Below are 25,031 nucleotides of genomic sequence, written 5' to 3' on the forward strand. Positions count from 1 at the left end.
CTTGTTTTGAATTTAAGCAGATTTTAAACCAATTAAAATCTTGTAAATCCTCAATATTAATTCTAAATTAATTAATCAATTTAATTCAATTAATCAATAAATTAATCTTTGCAGATATAATTTATTTTCTTAATTAAATTATATGACTTAATTAATTAATAGAGAATTAATACTAACCCTGAGCAGCATCCATTCTTCTGACAATCTTCTAAAAATCACTGAGACTTATGAATCAATTCCGCCACTTCAATGCTGACACTCGATGTACTGTCTGGTTCATGAGTGACTAACTTCCGTGACATTTCTTCATGTCTTGACTTTGATACTCTGATTAAATCCTTGTAATAAATGATACCCTGACGAGATCTCTGTCACTTGATTAAATCCACGATCTTGATTTATATCACTGAGGCATGATCAAATTCTTGAACTTCTTCCAGTGAATCTTTAAGTCTGCAGATGAACAATGTTTCTTTATCCTTTGACAGATGTTACTTTGTGAGATCTCTCTGATGATAGATCCACTATTTACTTATTACATTCTTATTTGAGTTGAGTTAAATCCTCGAATAAACGAATAGGCTATGGCATATGCCTTTCAATCTCCCCCTATTTGCTTGTTAGACAATAACAACAAATACCTAGAGGATAACTCAACTAACAAATAAGAAAAAGATATAAACAGTAATGCAAAGTAAATAGCAGAAAAGTTCTGGATTATATTTAACATTTTCCAGATTCCAAATGAAATTTACAAGTGAATACAAGATAGATGTTCCTCTAGCCTGAACATATAACTACATTAGACTATCTTGATTCATAAAGCTCTAATCATATTACATTGAGTTTTGAGCTAATTGACTTCAGTTGTCTTCTCTTCTGACTTCACCTTCTTCTAAATCTTGAAGCAATTCCTTGTCAAAGACACGATCCTTTTCTGAAGTGAAGCTTGCTGGTCTGACTAGTTGAACTCCAATTGACTTCAGCTTATTCTTGATCTGATTGTACCTTTTAATATTCTTTTCACAATAAGCTTGAATCAAATCAGCAGCTTGAGTCTTCAACATGGATGAGTATCCAGCAGTTCTTAAATGATGTTCCATCCAGACCAGATGCTTAGCTGAGTAGTCTTTAAGAGATTGTACATCTAGCTGATAGATTTGAAGACAATCAGACTTAAAGAATCTCACCTGATGAGGATTGTTGACCACTTGAGGACTAGCCCTGCTGGCAAACTCTTTAATCCATTCTCGAAGAACTTCATTCAATTCTGAGCTTCTTTTGACTTTGTTTAAAAGAACCCAAATCTCTGACAAAGAACGATTCTCAAATAGATGAAGTGACACCTTGAAAGATCCTTCACTCTGACAATATACAAAAATGCTCATCTCATTTAGGGATCTATCAAAAGCAGCTGTGATCCTTGAGACTTCAGTCTTGATAGCATTCATGTACATGTCATTGTTAGGATTTGAGATTTCCAGCTTGTCAAGAAGATGTAAGAACTGCCTATCATTGTTAGTGCTCAGCTGAGGCATATCAAGTACTCTCCTAGCTTCATCCCATTTTTCACCAATCTTCAGTCTGACATCTCTTCTCCTTTCTTGAGCCTTAATGTCATGAAGACGTTGCTTTTGAAGAGTTTCTGTTCTTTGAATGTCTTTCCTCATGTCAATGATCTGAGAGACCTTCTTGAGTTCAGCTTCTTTTCTTTTCATCTCTGACTGCTCCTTCTGAAATTCTTTCTCAAACAGAGGATCCACTTGAGCTTCTTCTTCCCATTCTCTAAAATCACTTTCCTCTTCAGCTTCAAATAAACCATCTTTATCTTCCTGAACTGGTTCAGTGGGAATGTCAAAAATATCAAAGTCATCCTGTTCTCCACTGTAGTAGACATCATCAGCCTTTCCTTTGTCTCCAGCAGAGGTATCTTTTTCCTTCCCTTTGGCACTACTCCCTTTCTTCTCCCCCTTAGTTGAGGGATCCTCTTCTGACCTTCCTTTGGAACCTCCATCACCTCCAGAGCCTGATCCTCCACCAGACGGTCCTTCAAAATAAGTTCTTTGTTCTTCATTAGGGCAATGAGAATTCTTGATCATGAAATATAGGTGCTTCATCCCTTCATTGAGATGTTCCATGCCCGTCTCTATCTTTAGAAATCTTGAGGAGTCCAGTGAATGATTCATCTCAACGAGGTCTTCAAGAGAAGTCATTCTTGTATGTAGAGAGCAGAAGTTGGATATGTCATCAGCTGATAAAGTTGGAGTGTCCTGAATGGAATTGAGCTTTGGTATTACAGTGGTCTTGAGATCTGAGATGTCATTCCTTATGATTGCCAGCTGATTGTTGACAGAGGTGGAAGAAGAAGACCGTTCAACCACTTGTGCTTTGAATGCTTGAGCTTCAGCTTGGCTTTTAGCAAGTTCTTCTTTTAGAGCAGCAATTTGAGCTAACAGGTTTTGAGTATCTGTGTCTGTGTGTGCTCTCACCTGAATTTCACTCATGTTTGGTTCACTCACCTCACGTGCTTGTGTTTCTCTCAATATAATTGCTCGTGAGGAGTCTTCCTGTTGCTGTTCTTCTGTACCTACAGTAAAAATCACCCTAGCCTCTTCAAGAGAGGTCAGTGGTGGTGCAATGGGAATTCGCGAGTCCCGATCCTCAGTCAAACCTATCATTTCATGTGAAATAGATGTCTGAATTGCTTCAGGGATAGATTGACCGAGTTGCCCTCCACTTTCTCCAGATAAATCTACGAGTAGAGAATCCCGTGAGGGAGCCAGAGGTGTTTGATCTGGGAGGGGAGAAAATGACTCTATTAAGGATGGCGGAGAGTCAGATTTTCCCTCTGAAGCATGTGACTGCTCTTCTGCCGTAACTATGGCAGGCACTGTAACCGACTCTACGTGCACTCCTCGCTCTGTGTCCTGAGTATGATCTGGGGAAGTGTATGGTTCCATTGTGAGTACTGGAATTGTGCTTGACTCAGTACAAGATGCCATGGCCCTATGGCGAATTTCAATAGATGCATCCTGTTGAGAGAATGCCTCTAGTAACTGTTCATTGGCCATTTCAAAGTCCATGTCCTGTTGGGAGGACAAGGATGGGCTTTCAGATGCCTCAGAATATGTTCTTCTTTTCTTAGGAGGAGGCAGAGCTGAGGGTTCACTCATATTTAACAATGTACTACTTCCTAGTAATCTTCTGGGTAACATTTTAGATAGTGGGGGAGAGGTTGAGATAGAATGTGACTCTGTGTTTGGCTCTATGACCTGGGATTGAAGCTGTGGTTCTACAACTTCATTGTCAGCCCTATCAACCACCGGGGGTCTTTCAACAGAATTAGGAAGGGAGTGAGAGTGAGAAATTACTACCTGTAATGGAAGAGCATCTGATGTTGGAGGAGCCTGGGTGGCTTGAACCACTGGAGGTTGAGGTTGCTGTTCATGACCGGGAAGATTGAAAATAGGTAAAGGAATATAAGTGGCCATGAAAGCAGATACAAGTACTGGAACTTGCATGAATTTGAAGGTTGTGTCTTGGCGAGTGTAAATCTTTTTGCTAACTGGAGGGGGTTCGGTTACTGCAGAGTTAGCAAAAAGGGCTTTGTGTTCAGGTGAGAGAAGATGATCTGCTATAAGCATGAGAAAACGAGCATAGTAACATGATACCCTACGATTTGCAGAATGATCACGTAAAGCAGAAGTTAGACGTCTCAAGAGAATGGGAAAAAGTAGTTTGCCAAAATTTATCCTTTGATTGAAAACAACCGCAAGACCAATATACTGCAGAGTGGAAGTGATGTTATGAAAATTGGATTTTGTGCAGTTGGCAAACACTTTGGAAAGTGTATCGAAGAAAATATCCCATTCAGACACCAAATTGGATTTAGAAAGTTTGGTTAAATTGATCACCCCCTGATAGTGAATAGCATGGAAAAAATTTGTGATATCATTTTCCGAGGGTAAATTACAGAAATTGTCTAGTGGAAAATTTAACGCACGATTGACGACTGTTTCATCAACTACATACTGTGTGTTTGCGACGGTGAATGAAAAAGATTTTGAATCATCGGCCACAGTAGAGGTTGTGCAAATCAGTCTAAGTAGATCGACGTTTAAAATCACATTTGATTTAATAGTAGAGCTAACAATCGAATCCATGGCTTAAATTTTTCCACATCACATTTTTCTAGATTAAAATAACCAACCTGATTATGCGCGACAATTTGGAAATTGAGAGCCATTTAAAATAATAATAAGACACACACTTTCAGAATTTTAAGAATAATATTAAGAAAATTCGAATTAATTAAATTAATTTAATAATTCGAATTAAATTAATTATAATCGAAAAATTTAGACAGAAATGTATCTCGTTAAAATTCTTAACTCACAAACGCAGTTTTGAAAAGCCAAAAGACACAAAACAGAAATTGAAATTAAAATTAAAAATAACCAAAATAAATAAATAAAAAATAAAAAAACAGAAACTGATTTTGATTTGTATAAAAAAACAAAAATCCAACAACACCTCTGTATATATATACTTGTATGTATATATCACAAAGTGATGAATTTGTATGCTGAGTAAAAACTCGAGCAATTAAGATCAACAATGGCAGTTGGGGTTTGATTTAGATCGAGTAGAGAGAGAGAGGAGAGAAAACTGTTCGAATATTTGAAAGAAAAGAAAACTGTTGTGATTTGAAGGAAAACTGAACTGTACGCCTTTATATTACAGCTGGTATGACAATCCTGGATTGTCATACCGATTGTCATACCAGGCAAAAGAAAGGAAAGAAAAAAAAACAGAAATAAAAGAAATAACAAAATAAACACTGAGTATATATAACTGGTATGACAATCTGATAGTCATACCGATTGTCATACCAGTATAAAATAAAAGAAAATATATATATATATATATATATATATATTGTTTATAACTGGCAAGACAATTGATAGTCATACCGATTGTCTTGCCAGTATAAACTATACTGAAAAACACTAATATGACAATTATATATCGAAATGACTTTCAGCAAGACAATTTCAATTGTCTTGCCGATTGTCATTCTGGAAATAAACCGATTTCATGAAAATAAGTATATATATATAAGTACTGAAATGACTTTCAGCAAGACAATTTCAATTGTCTTGCCGATTGTCATTTTAGTAGAAATACAATCAAATATGTACAGACTTATATAAATATATATATATATCTATGTACTGAAATTATATAACAAATTAGTAAAACTGAAATACAGATTTATAATATTTACAGAAACAAAGACAATATATCAGAATTTATTATTTTTATTCTAAAAATAGATTTCTATTGAATTTTAGCAAATAAAATTCATAGAAAAATATTTTTAGAGAAAATAAAATATTCTGAGATATTTTAAATTAACAAGTAGGGAAAATAAAAACAGATAAGATAATATAAATTACATAGAAATAAGCAAGAAATATGATAAAATGATAAAATAAATTTGTAAATTCATTCAAGAACAGATCCCAGATATTAACTAAATTAATCACTAAAACTATTCAACATGCCCAATTTACCAACTAATCTGGTAAATGTAGATTCGTCAAGTGGTTTAGTGAAAATATCTGCTATTTGTTCTTCTGTTGGAACAAAAAATAGTTCAACAGTACCATTCATGACGTGCTCTCTAATAAAATGATACCTGATGTCAATGTGCTTTGTCCTCGAGTGCTGCACAGGGTTGTTGGTGATGGCTATTGCACTTGTATTGTCACATAAAATAGGAATTTTGTTCAATACAGAGCCATAGTCTCGTAGTTGGTTCCTAATCCACAAGATCTGAGCACAGCAGCTTCCAGCAGCAATATATTCAGCCTCGGCCGTTGAGTTGGAAACTGTTTGTTGTTTCTTGCTGTACCATGAGACTAGTCTGCTACCTAGGAATTGACAACTCCTTGAGGTGCTTTTCCTATCAACAACACTTCCTGCATAATCTGAATCTGTATATCCGACAAGGTTAAAACCAGATTCTTTAGGGTACCAAATACCTAGATTTGGTGTTCCCTTAAGATATCTTAAGATTCGTTTAACAGCAATGAGATGAATATCTCTAGGATCCGCTTGGAACCTTGCACATAAGCATGTAGCATACATAATATCTGGTCTACTTGCAGTAAGATAGAGTAACGAGCCAATCATACCTCTGTAGCTTGTGACATCTACCTTAATGGAGTTTTCACATGGTCCAAGCTTGACAGCTGTAGTTGATGGAGTCCTTGCTGATGCAGAGTCCTCTAGATTGTACTTTTTGAGGAGTTTCTTGAGATACTTGGATTGACAAATAAATGTTCCATCTAACCTTTGATTTACTTGTAATCCAAGGAAGAACTTCAGCTCTCCCATCATGCTCATTTCAAACTTGCTGTGCATTAACTTAGCAAATCTCTTACAGAGATTATCATTAGTAGACCCAAATATTATATCATCCACATAGACTTGGACTAATATAGTATCATTCTTATGTTTTTTAGAAAAGAGAGTTTTGTCTATGACACCTCTAACAAAGCTATTTTCAATAAGAAATTCAGAGAGAGTGTCATACCATTTTCTTGGAGACTGTTTGAGACCATAGATTGCCTTGAAAAGAAAGTAGACAAAATGCAAATGATCTGGATCTTCAAAACCAGGAGGTTGCTCTACATATACCTCTTCATCCAGCTTTCCATTCAGAAAGGCGCTCTTGACATCCATTTGATAAACTTTAAAGTTTGAGAATGCTGCGAATGCCAGAATTATCCTGATGGCCTCAAGTCTAGCCACTGGAGCATAGGTTTCATCATAATCAATGACTTCAGCTTGAGAATACCCTTTTGCTACCAGTCTTGCCTTGTTTCTCGTAACCACACCATCTTCATCTAGTTTATTCCTGAATACCCACCTAGTACCAACAGCTTTCTTGTGTGTAGGTCTAGGTACTAGTTTCCAGACTTGTTGACTTTCAAACTGATTGAGCTCATCTTGCATAGCAATCACCCAATCTGGATCGGTTAGTGCTTTTTCAATCTTCTTAGGTTCCATCTCAGAAAGAAATCCTGAGAACAGACACTCATTTTGAGTAGCACGTCTAGTTCTGACTCCAACATCTGGATCACCAATAATCAACTCAAAAGGGTGAGCTTTATTCCAGACAGTCTATCTTGGAAGATTTGATCTTGATGATTCGCCTTGAAATTCATTGTGATGTTGTGTCCTGCTAGATGATCCTTCAGTATCTCCCCCTGAGTTGTTGCCATGTTGACTTGAAGATTCTCCGTCAGTAGCAGTGGTATCTTCATTGTTGCCAAAGTTTCCATCACTATTACCTTGAGTATCATCATGATTAACAGGTTCTTCACCAGCAACAACCTCAGGTTCTTGACCATGTTCTGATTCTGAATCTGATGTATCATCAAACTTCAGTTTCTCAGAAGGATCTTCAGTTTGGATACTAGGGAGTTTAGTGTCATCAAATGTAACATTGACACTTTCAGTTACTTTGTGTTGATCAATGATATACACTCTATATGATCTTCTTCCATATCCAACAAAAATACCCTCATATGCCTTTGCCTCGAACTTACCACGACGATCATCTCCATCCTTGAGCACGAAGCATCTGGCACCAAATACATGAAAGTATTTGATAGAAGGTTTCTGTTCATTCAAAATCTCATAAGGAGTTTTCATGAAGTCTTTGTTGATTAGAGTTCGATTCTGAGTATAACATGCAGTATTGACAGCTTCAGCCCAAAAGTACACTGGAAGACCTGATTCACTTAACATCGTTCTTGCAGCTTCAATCAATGTACGATTCTTCCTTTCTACCACTCCATTTTGCTGAGGGGTTCTAGGAGCTGAAAATTGTCTGGCAATCCCTTTGTCTGTACAGAATCCATTGAGAAATGCATTCTTGAATTTTGTCCCATTATCTGACCTTATTGCTCTAACAGGGACGTTAGAATCTAACTCAATCATCTTGATATGATCAATCACAACTTGTGGTGTTTCATCCTTAGAGTGAAGAAATAAAACCCACGTATACTTGGAATAGTCATCAACTATCACAAGACAGTAACACTTCTTTGACATTGAAAGGATATTAACTGGACCAAATAAATCCATGTGCAATAATTGCAGAACACCAGTTATGGAAGATGTGTCAGTGCCTTTGTGACTTGCTTTCTTTGACTTTCCTTTCTGGTAAGCCTCACATAGTCCTTCTGGAGAGAATTCCAGCTGAGGCAGACCTCTTACCAATTCTCTTTTGACAAGAGAATTCATTGTTTTAAAATTGAGATGAGAAAGTCTCTTGTGCCATAGCCAACTCTCATCTGACGATGCCTTTGCATAGAAACAATTGACTTCAAGATTGCTTCCAGAGTTCATGTCAGCTACGAACAGATTTCCTTTCCGGATTCCCATTAAGGAGGGTTTTTCACTTTTCTTGTGCAGAATCTGACACTTCAGCTTGTCGAATAAAACATTGTAGCCGTTGTCACAGAACTGACTAATGCTAAGCAGATTGTGTTCAAGTCCTTGCACAACATATACATTTTCAATGATAACATTTCCAGCTAGCAAACAGCCATATCCCTCCGTTAAACCTTTGCTGTTATCTCCAAAGGTAACCACTGGGCCAGCTTTCTCAACCACATTTGATAGCAGGGCTCTATCTCCGGTCATATGTCTTGACGATCCGCTGTCAAGAATCCACACTACCGGTTGTACCTGTTTAATGCCCTGCAATACAAATGGATTAGATGTAACGCCCCCAAATCCGGGGTCAGAGGATTTGGTCGTCACTATAAAACTTCAATCCAAATTAACCTGTTAAATCAATAAATAAATGCCAGCGGAAGATAATTATCATAAATGACCCCAAACTAATCCAAGATCTTTTAAGGTTACAGTTCTAGAAACAAGATATCCAAATTCCACAAATAAATTTTTCTCACTTTCTTTTAAAACTCTTTTCAATAATTCTCAATATCCAAACTTAACCCGCTAGTATAACTTCGAAATGAAGTATACTAGGCCCAAATAAAATATACAACTATAATATAATCTAATATAAATAACTTTACACAATAAAACTTACACTAGTCCGCAAACCCTGGACCAACCACCTTCCAAGAGCTTCTTCTTTGCTTCCTCGAATTACGCAGCTAAACAGCAAGCTAATCCTCACTGGAGGTTAAATTTAAAAACAGGCAAGTATGAGCGAAAGAAATGCTCAGCAAGTTCATTATGACATATATATGGTTGTTTTGACATAAAACCGACATCTGCATTAGAGCAGAACATTTAAAATCATATAATTGCTGAATTATAAAATTTTAGTTGAGGAATCCCAGAATTGATTCCTTAATTATATTCAAAACCATTTTGATATTTTTGAGCGAAATGCTTCAGCAATACTTTGAATCTTGACGAGAGCAAAGCTCGTAAAATAGTGTTAACGGAAATATCGTAAACAACAATAACATGAAACAATGATTATGGATTGAATCATAAACTTTATTCAAAACCGAACTCTGGAAATTAATACTTATTTTGCTGTCATATCAAATTAGATATCAATACGAACTTTGATGCTCACAATATTCCATACTGAAGTTAACATCAATCATCTATACTAATACCACCTTTGATATTTAACAACAACGTAAGTAACAGCATAAATCAGAATCTGAATCAAAACCGCAATTCACTTTTAATCCAAAATAGAATCAGTACTTTTAATCCAAAACAGAATCAGTTGATAAATCATTCCTTAAAAGATTATCAAAAGCAATATAATAATATCGATTGGAACCAAAGTATGCACTATGCTGTTCCTGATGATCAGTCATGAAACAACACCGGTATCCCGCAGCCATACCGTTAATATAGGTACTACCCGTATCCCGAAGACATACGGTACCTATAGGGCGCCAGAAAAAGGCATAACTAGCCTTGTAAGATATTACACTTCTGTATTGCACTTCCGTATAATAGCTCACGCTGGACCGGTGCCTCGGCCTCTTACGCTACCAGTAACCATTCAATCTCAAAACCTTTTATTAAAAAGGGGTCATAATACTCGATACCCGAAATAATTTTATTCCCCCATTCACTTGGGCAGGAATACTTGCAACAAAATCATTTTTCTCAAAACCCAAAACATTTGTAAATCTATTCTGAACATAGAATAGCAGAGGGTACTTGCATAAACAGAATTATTTAATTCAACGATATGTAAAATATTTATCTATCTTGAACTGAATAGGGAAAGCAATACTTGCATGATAAGATTCAAAATAAATATCACTTGAACAATAAGTGATGATAGGGATACTTGCATGATATGATTCGAAATAAACGTCACTTGAATGATAAGTGAAATCAGGGGTACTTGCCTTTGGGTTTTTAGTAGTTAGTCACACTCGCAAAACCGCATATATTCTGACATTCTGTCTCAAAATATCACCGTCTTTATTTTCAACATTTTACTGATATGCTGCTCCTGCGATTGTTAGAAGCTAGATACCCAATACCATTCCATCTCATTCTTTATCCAACGTCTTGTCCCGATCAACTCGAGAGATCCGCATCATGATTTCTGGGTCCGGTGTAACACCCCCAGATCCGGGGTCGGGGATCCGGGTTGTCACGGTCTTTCTTTCCACAATATCACTTCACTTAATTAATAATAAATAACCTCATGCTGTGACCCCATACTAACACACACCACAACCCGTTATAGTCTCAGAGATGAAATTGAAATAAGTACAAGTCTTTGAATCCACCATTTAAAAGTTATTACAACCCAAAATGATTACTTGATAAATTTACAGTTAATTGCCATTATCTGCCACAAGTTATAATTATACATAATTTGATTCTCAAAAGTAGATGGTCTGAACTACAATGGATCTACCTCTACAGCTATAGCAGCTACAACATCATCGGGAAGACGCGGGACGCTTCCCACGCGCTTGCGCTGGGTCTGCTGGAGTCTGGCCATCTCTCCTAACTGTTGTTGTGTGATGAAGAAATAAAGCAAGAGTGAGCCTTACAGCTCGCAAGATGATACATAGTGATAACAATAATATAAGTATCTAAATGGATACTTAATAGAATCTCTATCATGTGTAAGATAATTACTTACTAGATATAAGTAAAAACAAGGAATGAAGTTACCAATACTTCACCACACTTATATCATTTATAAAGCTACATGAACTACCACCGTTCAAAGTATTATAAGTTTTAAGAATAACATCCCATAGATGAGACCACAAGTTAAGACTTGAATAGATTCAATCTTTGAAATATTATTGAATGAAAAAGTTATGAGATACTTTATTTAGTCCCGATATATATATATATCCACATATATATCTCTTTAAACATTTCCTGGAACCTCTGTTATGTAAAGTATGAACAGAGTTTGAAACATCCAATAAATTTTGGAAAGGAAAAGAATTTTGGCATAAACCAGATATCTTGCTGATCAGGCAAAGATACCAATAAGTAACCTTTTCTACTAGTAGATGGATGAATCCCCCACCGGTCATCACCCTGGCCTCATAAGGACCTTGTGCTGGACCGCCACCCGGCCTCTTACGCGTTGATGGACTGCCACCCAGCCACTTACACAATAATAGACCGTACCCCGGCCTGTCGCTTATGCCGACTCAATTAGATGGGCTTACTTCCCGAACATTGGGCAAGTAATCAATTCATTTACCAAAACTGCAACCTCGTTGCGAATATAAAATACACCACAGAGCCGGATTCCCCAGGTTTTGAGCGAGTATTTAAATCCCCTTAAAAAGGAAGATCTTAAATATAAAAATGAGTTTTGGGATCCGCTCTAACTTTAAAAATCATTTTGAAGACTCGAAAACACTTTATAGAGTGTTTGGAGTAAAGCTGATTTAATGAAGTAAATCAGTCCCCAGAATATTTAGAAAATGACTGAATATTATTATTTAAATAATATTCCCATAAAGGATAATCTTTATAAAAATAATTGAAGTAGAAGTATTAAAACTTATACTTGAAACGAGTATTAAATAACCAAAGATATACTTATATGAAAGTATTATCTTTATTTGAATAATCGAAAATAAGTTTGATTATTTACACCTTATTCTTTAATAAAATAAAGAACAAATCTCAGCCAATAATCGGAGTCATAGATCCTCAAATGAATATTCAAAAATATTCATTAAATAATATAAACTGAGTCATAAGCCCTCGAATGAATATTCAAATAATATTCAGATAATAAAATAAAAGGAGTCATAAGTCCTCGGAGGAATATTCAAGTAATACTCATTAAATAAAATAAAGTGAGTCATACATCCTCAATTGAATATTCAAATAATATTCATTTAATATAAAGGAGTCATACGCCTTCGAATAATATTCGAAATAATATTCAATAATAAAATAAAGTTAAAGTTATCGAATAAACCTTATTCGATTAATAGTTTTGAAAACTATGACCATATATATATATAAATATATATATATATATATCCATATCCATATATACAAAATCTACTCGGGATCCTCGACTCCCGGTTTTAGAAAATATTTTCACCTTTGGGTCCCTATACTAAGGGTATATGCAAGTTACTGCTATTCTCTAGCATAGGTATTATCAACTGAACCAACAGATATATATTTCAAGAATATGAAACAGGCATACATATATACCATATCACATGCTACAATATATCGCAAGAATTTTGCTAAATAACCAATATGCATTTATCGCAAGATCATGCATATACAAATGTATACATCACAACAACAGTATAACGGATAGAATACTTGCCTGAGCGACTTGGGGTGATAAAAGGCTCGGGACGAGTCTGGTAACCTATAAACAACAAGTAAGTTGGAATTAAACCAAAATCACTTGTAAATCTATACTTTAACTAACTTAGACTCTAACGCTTGATTTGCGCTCACTGATTTCCTTAAGTCACTCGGGTACCCTCGGCTCCACCATTTTTAATAATTTAACCTTTACGAGTTTTAAAGCGATTCCTTCGCGAGTGTCTTACCAACTGCCTAACACACTTACCATAAATGTTTCATACATTAATTAACCCTTTTTGGTCTTTAACCTATGTTTCAAAGTAAGGCGAGGGAAAAAGTTTCATTCGCGAAACGCCGTTACTTGAAACGGTCGTTTCTCCTAAACCGTGCATCGGAATCGAACGAACTACATATCAAAACGAAGCTCGTAACATGAGCTATCTAAACATGGCAGTGGTCATATTCTAGCAGGGGGTTCTCGGGTCCTAATGCTATGCACAAAAACAGTCCAAAGAAAATCGGACGTTACGACGGCTATGTTTACGCGATTTCCAAATTTTAAACCATTCAAAACCAACCACAAACCAACCTCAAATCCAACATACAACCAACACCCATCCTTATCACATCATAACAATCCCAACCAATTCAATTTAATCATTCATACTTATGCCTAAACTTAACTTTAATCATACTTAAGTTCTTTTAAATCAAAACCACAACAATTACCATTCCATTTCACTACCATTCCAAATACCAAACTCTAAATCATAACAACAAGCTACAATATCATCCTACTAATCAAAATCATCTTATAATATATAGGAATCTAGGGTTTGGAGATGGTATACCTTCCTTGAAGTGGTGGGAGGAGCTAGGAAGCCTTAAGAAGCTTTGAGAAGTCTTAAGAATGCTTGGATCTTCAAGAAAAACAAGAAAAATTTCAAGTTAAAAACTTGAAAACACTATTCATTGTCTTCTTCTTTGATTAAATGAAGAAGATTGAGAAGGAATTAACGGCTTAAACTCATGATATAGTCCTAACTAAGCATGAAGATGATTAGGGAATTATCTTACCAATTTAGGAGGCTTGGATCTTGAGTTTTGAAATTCTTCTTGCCTTTTGAATAGTGAAAAGCCGAGAGCTTCAAGAACAAAGGCTTGGTTGCTTTTTGATTTTTGATGAAAATGATTTTACTTGGCTTGGTTGCTTGGTTTTTGTATTTGATTTAGTCAATTACCTTTTTGCCCTTGAATTTGTGTGGTTACAAAGCTACCACACCTCCTTCCTTCCCATGTCATGCTTATGTCATCCTCATGATGTCATCCTCCCTTCCTTGTCCTCTTTCTATTGGTTGGATGACATCATTCCCCACTAATCCCTTTGATTAACTTCCTAATCATTTGCCTAATGACCGCTGATCTGTTATACGGTTCGCTTAACTTTCGTTCTCGTTTATCGTTTGAAGGATCATACCCGGGATCTTATTACTTAGGTTCCCTTAACCTTTCTCAATACATTATATTCCTTTTTATGATCCTCTATTATAATCCTTTAATTTAAATCCTTTTTTTTTATCCTGTTACCTTATACTCAATTCTCTCCGTATCTTGTGGATTTCCGGGAAAAACCAAAGTGTTCGGAATTGGATTCTGACGATCTTTACATACACTTATATACTACATAGAGTACTAATAATATCCCAGAATATCCATAACAGAACCCCTACATAGTGTGGCGTGAAAAGTTTTCTCATTCAGCTAAAACACTATTCACAAGGGTTACAAAAAGTTGAAAATTTTGGGGTTATTACAGTCTCCCCTCCTTAAAAGGATTCCGTCCCGGAATCAAACAGAAAACAAATGGGGGTACTTTTCTAGCATTGTGCTCTCTAGTTCCCAAGTTGATTCTTCCACGTTATGATTCTGCCATAGTACTCTGACTAGCTTGATCACTTTGTTCCGAAGCACCTGCTCCTTCTTATCCATAATCCTTACTGGCTTCTCCACGTAAATTAGATCTGGCTGCATATCCACCTGCTCGTACTCCACTATGTGTCTGGCATCCCGATGATACCTCCTTAGCATTGACACATGGAACACATTATGAACTTGTTGCAAATTAGGGGGTAGGGCTAGCTCGTAAGCTAACTTTCCAATCCGTCTTAATATCTCAAAAGGTCCAATGTATCTTGGGCTTAGTTTTCCTTTCTTTCCGAACCTCATTAATCCCTTCCAAGGGGATACTTTCAGCAGTACTAAGTCCCCTACTTCATATTCCTTGTCCTTTCGGGCTAGGTCTGCATATTTCTTCTGTCTATCTTGGGCTGCCACAAGTCACCCTCTGATAAGATCCACTATATCTTTGGTCCTTTGGACCATTTCGGGTCCGAGCATCTTCCGCTCTCCTACTTCATCCCAGTATAAGGGAGATCGACACCTTCTTCCATACAGGGCCTCCTAAGGCGGCATTCCGATGCTAGCATGAAAGCTATTGTTATAAGAAAACTCGAGCAACGGCAAGTGATCATCCCAACTTCCTTTAAGGTCTATTGCACAGACTCTCAACATATCCTCTAGTGTCTGGATGGTCCTTTCACTCTGTCGATCCGTCTGGGGATGGTACGCGGTACTCATATTTAACTTGGTCCCCGCACATTCCTGAAAGCTCCTCCAAAATCTGGAGTTGAACCTAGGGTCTCGGTCTGAGATAATGGACGCTGGGACTCCATATCGTGTCACTATTTCCTTAAGGTAAATGTCCACCAGTCTATCGACTGTGTATCTCTCATTGATAGGAATGAAATGAGCTGACTTTGTCAGTCGGTCTATAATTACCCAAATGGCGTCGTGATTGGCTTTCGTCCTTGGCAAGCCTACAACAAAATCCATCGCTATCTGTTCCCATTTCCATTCGGGAATCTCCAGGGGTCGCAAAAGACCACTGGGTCTCTGGTGCTCTGCCTTTACTCTTTGGCAAGTCAAACACTTGTTTACCCATTCTGCTACGTCCCTCTTCATGTTGGGCCACCAGTAATATTCCTTCAAATCCCTATACATCTTTGTACTTCCCGGGTGAATGGAATACCTTGAACTATGGCTTTCATCCAAAATCTCATCTTTAAGTTCTTGAACATTCGGAACCCAAATTCGGTAGGAGTACCTCATTATCCCTTTATCATCTTTCTCAGTATGGATCTCCTCTCCAGTCATTGACTCTCTGCCTTCATTCATTATTTTCTCCTGGCACAATCTGATCTTTTCCAATAACTCTGGCTGCATTGAGATCTCAAAAAGCTTTTCAGCTCCGGTTCCGGTTACCTTTACTTCTACTTCCATTCTCTCAAAATCCCTTATCAACTCTTCCGAAGTCGTTATCATTCTGAGTCTCTCCTTTCTACTAAGGGCATCAGCCACCACATTGGCTTTCCCTGGATGATAGAGAATCTCACAATCATAGTCCTTGATTAGTTCTAACCATCTCCTCTGGCGCATGTTGAGCTCTTTCTGCGTAAATATGTACTTGAGGCTCTTATGGTCTGTGAAAATCTCGCACTTCTCTCCATACAAGTAGTGCCTCCAAATTTTTAAAGCAAATACTATTGCCGCGAGCTCAAGGTCATGAGTAGGATATCTAACCTCGTATTCCTTCAGTTGTCTCAACGCTTACGCAATAACTCTACCGTGCTGTATAAGCACACATCCTAATCCTTTGTGCGACGCGTCACTATATATCACAAAATCTCCTTTTCCGTCCGGTAATGCCAATACCGGAGCCGTTATCAACCTTTTCTTTAATTCCTGAAAACTGTTCTCGCATTTCTCCGTCCATTCAAACTTCTCTGTCTTACGAGTAAGTCGTGTCAAAGGGGCTGCGATCTTCACAAAGTCCTGAACAAATCTACGATAGTAGCCGGCCAATCCTATGAAACTCCTTACCTCTGTGGGTGTGGTTGGCCTTTCCCAATTTGAGACCGCCTCTATCTTGGAGGGGTCGACCAATACTCCTTCTTTATTGATCACATGTCCTAAAAACTGTACTTCATTCCGCCAGAATTCACACTTCGAGAATTTGGCATATAACTGCTCCTCTCTGAGTATTCCTAGAGCTATCCTCAAATGCTCTGCATGTTCTGCCTCAGTCCTTGAGTAGATCAAAATATCATCGATAAAAACTATCACACACTTGTCCAAGTACTTCTTAAATACTCTATTCATTAAATCCATGAAAGCCGCTGGGGCGTTGGTTAATCCAAAGGACATTACCAAGAACTCATAATGCCCATACCTGGTACGGAACGCTGTCTTGGAAATATCTTCGGGTTTAATCTTTAGTTGGTGATATCCAGTTCTCAGGTCGATCTTGGAAAAATAAACAGCATCCTTTAGCTAGTCGAACAGATCGTCTATTCTAGGTAATGGGTACCTGTTCTTTATGGTTAGCTTGTTCAATTCTCGATAGTCTATGCACAAACTCATGCTCCCATCTTTCTTCTTAACAAATAAAACTGGTGCTCCCCACGGAGACACACTGGGTCTTATCATACCCTTATCCAAGAGTTCCTGCAATTGGATAGCTAATTCCTTCATTTCTAATGGGGCTAACCGGTAAGGTGCTTTTGAAACTGGCGCCGTCCCTGGGGCCAACTCAATAGCAAATTCAATCACTCTATCGGGTGGTAATCCTGGAAGGTCTTGGGGGAATACATCTTCAAATTCGTTGACTACTGGAATATCTTGTAAGTTGGGCACCTCCTTCTGCGTGTCCACCACATAGGCTAGGTAAGCCTCACTTCCTTTTCGTAGCATCCTTTTGGCCTGGGCCATAGTCAAAAATTTCTGCGTCTGCCTCTTTCCTCTAAATATAACTTCTTTCTTCCCGGGGATATTTAACTTAACTTTCTTCCCTTTATAGTCTATCTGAGCATCGTTGCTAGATAGCCAGTCCATTCCCAAAATCACATCGAACTCCCCTAATTTAAAAGGAATCAGATCAACACTGAAAGATTGCTCCCCTATGCCTATCTCACAGGCGGGGTGAATCTGGTTAACAGGAATAATTTCATGATTGGCTATTTCTACTTGTAAGGGTTCTATCAAGGGTTCAGCCTTAAGTTTTAACTTACGCGCAAGGTCCTTTGATATAAAAGATTTAGTTGCTCCCGAATCAAATAAAACATTTACACTGACTGAATTTAGAGAAAGGGTACCTGCTATCACATCTGAATCTTTCATAGCATCCTGGACTGTCATGTTGAAAGTCCTCGCAGTAGGTGGCTTATTGGAAGCAGCCCTGCTTGCTCCCGAAGCTGCTGGTTTGTTCATTGGGCATTCCCTCTTCCAATGACCTGGGCGTCCGCACTGATGACAAGTGGCGGTTGGAATGACGGCAGGGGTTGATGATGGGCACTTATTTGAGTAGTGGCCTTCTCGACCGCACTTAAAACAGGTTACTGGCTTTCCTTTACACTCCCCAGTGTGATTCCTTCCATATATGTTACAGGCTGGCAATGGGGGTCGAGACTGGTTGGAATAGGACATTCTTGACTTCTGGCCGCCCTGGCTCACACTCACACTCATTGGACGCTTAAACCCAGTGTTCCTTCCTGGTAGGGACACTGCTCCTCGATTAAATCTAGTTGGGAAGCTCCTTCCTGCGGAACCTCCACCCATGCTCATACTTTCCCTCTTTATTCCTTTCTTCTCTCTTTCCTTCTGCATCCGTTCACTTCCAACTTCTACAATCGTTGCCTTTTGCACCAGAGTGGCATAGTCCGTAAGCTCAAGGATTGCCACCCTATTCTGAATCCACGGTTTCAGTCCCTGCTGAAACCTCCTAGCTTTCTTTTCCTCGGTGCTCACAAACTCCGGCACAAACCTTGATAACTCAGTAAATTTCGCCTCGTACTCTGCTACAGACAAGTTATTCTGCTTTAGCTCCAAGAACTTGAGCTCCATCTGGTTTTCCATAAACCTCGGGAAATACTTTCCCAGAAACAACTGACTAAATCTCTCCCAGGTTATAATAGCATCTGTCTCCATGTTTTTCTTGGCCTCCCACCAGTAGTTAGCTTCTCCTTTCAGAAGGTAGGTAGCAAATACAGTCTTCTGTGCCTCCTCGGTACTCAAAATCTCAAAAGATTTCTCCATTTCCTTTAACCATGCCCTTGCCTCAACTGGGTCGGCTGATCCGTGGAACTCAGGGGGCTTAAGGGACTTAAAAGCCCTGAAAGAGTTTGCCACAGCATTGTTACTTCCTTGAGGGGGTGGGTTGGGTTGACGTTCCAAATTCTGCCTTAGGAGTTGCATGAACTAGCCCATGGGATCCATGCCTGGGTTTGGTACTGGTTGCTCAACCTCAGTTTCTCCTTCTTCAGCCTCTATCTCAAATCCCTCAACATCATATGTTTCCTCTTCCTCTTCATACAGGGAGTCATCCTGTTCCACATAATCCTCATCTTCCTCTTCACTGTGCTCCTGGTTCCTATCATCCTGGTTATGGCTTCCCTGGTCTTCAGATCCAGGGTTCGCCCTAGTTCCAATCTTTCTTGGCGGCATGATTCTGATAATTATAAAAACAATTATTGGGAAAATTCAACTTTAGGTCACAATCATATACAATATTGTGCCTTGCACAGCTCTTATAATGGGGAGAACGTATATCGCAATTCTATTATTTTAAGAAAGTTCTAATACGAAGTGCAGTAATAATAATGATAAAAACAGTGATCCCGTCACTATGGAACTGAACCGAAAGGAAACAAATATATACATAATGCGAGAAATACATAGTTTGATCTGGTCAAAAGTACAACAGTGCTACAGTCATCTGTCCCAAAAGTGATACACAAGAGTCTATCTGTCTAGTCAGAAAAAGGGATGCTATATACAAGTCAACTATCCCGGAAAATTGGCTCTTACTAAGGCCTCGGCTAACTAGACAACTAGACTATTCCATCATCAATCCTGAATCACACACCGGAGCGGGTCAGCTCCCAAACCCTTTCCATCGTACGACGGAAGATATAGTCGGCCTACCGTCTGGAGATCCTACCATGCCTGTCCCCCTGGAGCGATCTGAGCCTCGCTCGGGATGTGAGCTCTATCCCCGTAAGCTCCCTCCTCAAGGATCGGGGTATAGAAGCCCTAGTCTCATAAGCTCGGGTACGCCTACCCGCCCTCTCTGCATCCAACTCCCTCCTGGCCTCATCTAGTCGGCCCTCGGCAACAGCCACTCGGGTCCTCAATACATCCTGAACATATTCATGAGCTAACGAAGACTGCCTGTGGGCAGGGTCAAGAGGTGGTGAATCCGGAGCCGCTGAGGGTGCCTCCTCGGTCTGCCTAGGCTCGGAAGTATGGGTCTCTGAGCTGTCATCATCAGGAATCCAAGATAGTGGTGGAGGGGTAGGGTCTCTGACCACCGGAAGTGTGGGTAATGGGGTACCAGCATACACTACCATAGGTCCAACACGCTCCTCAGCTACTGGGACCTCATCCAGGTCCTCCTCATCTGGAATAGCAATAACCTCTGTCGCTGACTCCTCTGAGGGGTCCTCCTCATCTGAAACAGCAATGACCTCCGTCTCAGGCTCCTCTGAGGGGTCCTCCTCATCCTCCTCCATCTCAGGCTCCTCCTGATCCTCAACATCTAGCAATGCCTCATCATGCTCACGCTCGAACATCTCAGGGTCCTCTATCTCAGGCGCCTACACATTAAACGAGCTAAGTTACTATCATGATACTTATAAGGGTTCCCGTAAGGGTTTTTAACTGTCAGCACTACTTTAAGTAGTCCGACCATGAACTTGGCAAGAGTTCTTATTATCTTTGTGAGTTTGTTATTATATCGACGCATCATCTCTGAGGTTTATAACGCTTAGCTCTGATACCATTTCTGTAACACCCCCAGATCCGGGGTCGGGGATCCGGGTTGTCACGGTCTTTCTTTCCACAATATCACTTCACTTAATTAATAATAAATAACCTCATGCTGTGACCCCATACTAACACACACCACAACCCGTTATAGTCTCAGAGATGAAATTGAAATAAGTACAAGTCTTTGAATCCACCATTTAAAAGTTATTACAACCCAAAATGATTACTTGATAAATTTACAGTTAATTGCCATTATCTGCCACAAGTTATAATTATACATAATTTGATTCTCAAAAGTAGATGGTCTGAACTACAATGGATCTACCTCTGCAGCTATAGCAGCTACAACATCATCGGGAAGACGCGGGACGCTTCCCACGCGCTTGCGCTGGGTCTGCTGGAGTCTGGCCATCTCTCCTAACTGTTGTTGTGTGATGAAGAAATAAAGCAAGAGTGAGCCTTACAGCTCGCAAGATAATACATAGTGATAACAATAATATAAGTATCTAAATGGATACTTAATAGAATCTCTATCATGTGTAAGATAATTACTTACTAGATATAAGTAAAAACAAGGAATGAAGTTACCAATACTTCACCACACTTATATAATTTATAAAGCTACTTGAACTACCACCGTTCAAAGTATTATAAGTTTTAAGAATAACATCCCATAGATGAGACCACAAGTTAAGACTTGAATAGATTCAATCTTTGAAATATTATTGAATGAAAAAGTTATGAGATACTTTATTTAGTCCCGATATATATATATATCCACATATATATCTCTTTAAACATTTCCTGGAACCTCTGTTATGTAAAGTATGAACAGAGTTTGAAACATCCAATAAATTTTGGAAAGGAAAAGAATTTTGGCATAAACCAGATATCTTGCTGATCAGGCAAAGATACCAATAAGTAACCTTTTCTACTAGTAGATGGATGAATCCCCCACCGGTCATCACCCTGGCCTCATAAGGACCTTGTGCTGGACCGCCACCCGGCCTCTTACGCGTTGATGGACTGCCACCCAGCCACTTACACAATAATAGACCGTACCCCGGCTTGTCGCTTATGCCGACTCAATTAGATGGGCTTACTTCCCGAACATTGGGCAAGTAACCAATTCATTTACCAAAACTGCAACCTCGTTGCGAATATAAAATACACCACAGAGCCGGATTCCCCAGGTTTTGAGCGAGTATTTAAATCCCCTTAAAAAGGAAGATCTTAAATATAAAAATGAGTTTTGGGATCCGCTCTAACTTTAAAAATCATTTTGAAGACTCGAAAACACTTTATAGAGTGTTTGGAGTAAAGCTGATTTAATGAAGTAAATCAGTCCCCAGAATATTTAGAAAATGACTGAATATTATTATTTAAATAATATTCCCATAAAGGATAATCTTTATAAAAATAATTGAAGTAGAAGTATTAAAACTTATACTTGAAACGAGTATTAAATAACCAAAGATATACTTATATGAAAGTATTATCTTTATTTGAATAATCGAAAATAAGTTTGATTATTTGCACCTTATTCTTTAATAAAATAAAGAACAAATCTCAGCCAATAATCGGAGTCATAGATCCTCAAATGAATATTCAAAAATATTCATTAAATAATATAAACTGAGTCATAAGCCCTCGAATGAATATTCAAATAATATTCGGATAATAAAATAAAAGGAGTCATAAGTTCTCGGAGGAATATTCAAGTAATACTCATTAAATAAAATAAAGTGAGTCATACATCCTCAATTGAATATTCAAATAATATTCATTTAATATAAAGGAGTCATACGCCTTCGAATAATATTCGAAATAATATTCAATAATAAAATAAAGTTAAAGTTATCGAATAAACCTTATTCGATTAATAGTTTTGAAAACTATGACCATATATATATATAAATATATATATATCCATATCCATATATACAAAATCTACTCGGGATCCTCGACTCCCGGTTTTAGAAAATATTTTCACCTTTGGGTCCCTATACTAAGGGTATATGCAAGTTACCGCTATTCTCTAGCATAGGTATTATCAACTGAATCAACAGATATATATTTCAAGAATATGAAACAGGCATGCATATATACCATATCACATGCTACAATATATCGCAAGAATTTTGCTAAATAACCAATATGCATTTATCGCAAGATCATGCATATACAAATGTATACATCACAACAACAGTATAACGGATAGAATACTTGCCTGAGCGACTTGGGGTGATAAAAGGCTCGGGACGAGTCTGGTAACCTATAAACAACAAGTAAGTTGGAATTAAACCAAAATCACTTGTAAATCTATACTTTAACTAACTTAGACTCTAACGCTTGATTTGCGCTCACTGATTTGCTTAAGTCACTCGGGTACCCTCGGCTCCACCATTTTTAATAATTTAACCTTTACGAATTTTAAAGCGATTCCTTCGCGAGTGTCTTACCAACTGCCTAACACACTTAACATAAATGTTTCATACATTAATTAACCCTTTTTGGTCTTTAACCTATGTTTCAAAGTAAGGCGAGGGAAAAAGTTTCGTTCGCGAAACGCCGTTACTTGAAACGGTCGTTTCTCCTAAACCGTGCATCGGAATCGAACGAACTACATATCAAAACGAAGCTCGTAACATGAGCTATCTAAACATGGCAGTGGTCATATTCTAGAAGGGGGTTCTCAGGTCCTAATGCTATGCACAAAAACAGTCCAAAGAAAATCGGACGTTACGACGGCTATGTTTACGCGATTTCCAAATTTTAAACCATTCAAAACCAACCACAAACCAACCTCAAATCCAACATACAACCAACACCCATCCTTATCACATCATAAAAATCCCAACCAATTCAATTTAATCATTCATACTTATGCCTAAAATTAACTTTAATCATACTTAAGTTCTTTTAAATCAAAACCACAACAATTACCATTCCATTTCACTACCATTCCAAATCCCAAACTCTAAATCATAACAACAAGCTACAATATCATCCTACTAATCAAAATCATCTTATAATATATAGGAATCTAGGGTTTGGAGATGGTATACCTTCCTTGAAGTGGTGGGAGGAGCTAGGAAGCCTTAAGAAGCTTTGAGAAGTCTTAAGAATGCTTGGATCTTCAAGAAAAACAAGAAAAATTTCAAGTTAAAAACTTGAAAACACTATTCATTGTCTTCTTCTTTGATTAAATGAAGAAGATTGAGAAGGAATTAATGGCTTAAACTCATGATATAGTCCTAACTAAGCATGAAGATGATTAGGGAATTATCTTACCAATTTAGGAGGCTTGGATCTTGAGTTTTGAAATTCTTCTTGCCTTTTGAATAGTGAAAAGCCGAGAGCTTCAAGAACAAAGCCTTGGTTGCTTTTTGATTTTTGATGAAAATGATTTTACTTGGCTTGGTTGCTTGGTTTTTATATTTGATTTAGTCAATTACCTTTTTGCCCTTGAATTTGTGTGGTTACAAAGCTACCACACCTCCTTCCTTCCCATGTCATGCTTATGTCATCCTCATGATGTCATCCTCCCTTCCTTGTCCTCTTTCTATTGGTTGGATGACATCATTCCCACTAATCCCTTTGATTAACTTCCTAATCGTTTGCCTAATGACCGCTGATCTGTTATACGGTTCGCTTAACTTTCGTTCTCGTTTATCGTTTGAAGGATCATACCCGGGATCTTATTACTTAGGTTCCCTTAACCTTTCTCAATACATTATATTCCTTTTTATGATCCTCTATTATAATCCTTTAATTTAAATCCTTTTTTTTTATCCTGTTACCTTATACTCAATTCTCTCCGTATCTTGTGGATTTCCGGGAAAAACCAAAGTGTTCGGAATTGGATTCTGACGATCTTTACATACACTTATATACTACATAGAGTACTAATAATATCCCAGAATATCCATAACAGAACCCCTACATAGTGTGGCGTGAAAAGTTTTCTCATTCAGCTAAAACACTATTCACAAGGGTTACAAAAATTTGAAAATTTTGGGGTTATTACATCCGGCATTCTTGTAAAATTGGCCTTTATCAGGCAAAACAACATTCTTAATTTTAATATTCTCAACGTTCTCAATGACTGAACATTTGACCTTGTGAACAGCCTTGACAAATTTCTGTTTAGGCTTAGGCACAAATGTCTCCTTTCTAGCTTTAGGAGGACTAGTAGTCTTAGACCTATCATGCTTTCTATTATTCACATGCTGACGAGGAGTAGTCTTATCATTAGAAACATGCTTACCATTAAAATAAGCAAACATCAGATT

This window comes from Apium graveolens, chromosome 5 (assembly GCF_009905375.1).
Source record: "Apium graveolens cultivar Ventura chromosome 5, ASM990537v1, whole genome shotgun sequence".
NCBI classification, from domain to species: domain Eukaryota; kingdom Viridiplantae; phylum Streptophyta; class Magnoliopsida; order Apiales; family Apiaceae; genus Apium; species Apium graveolens.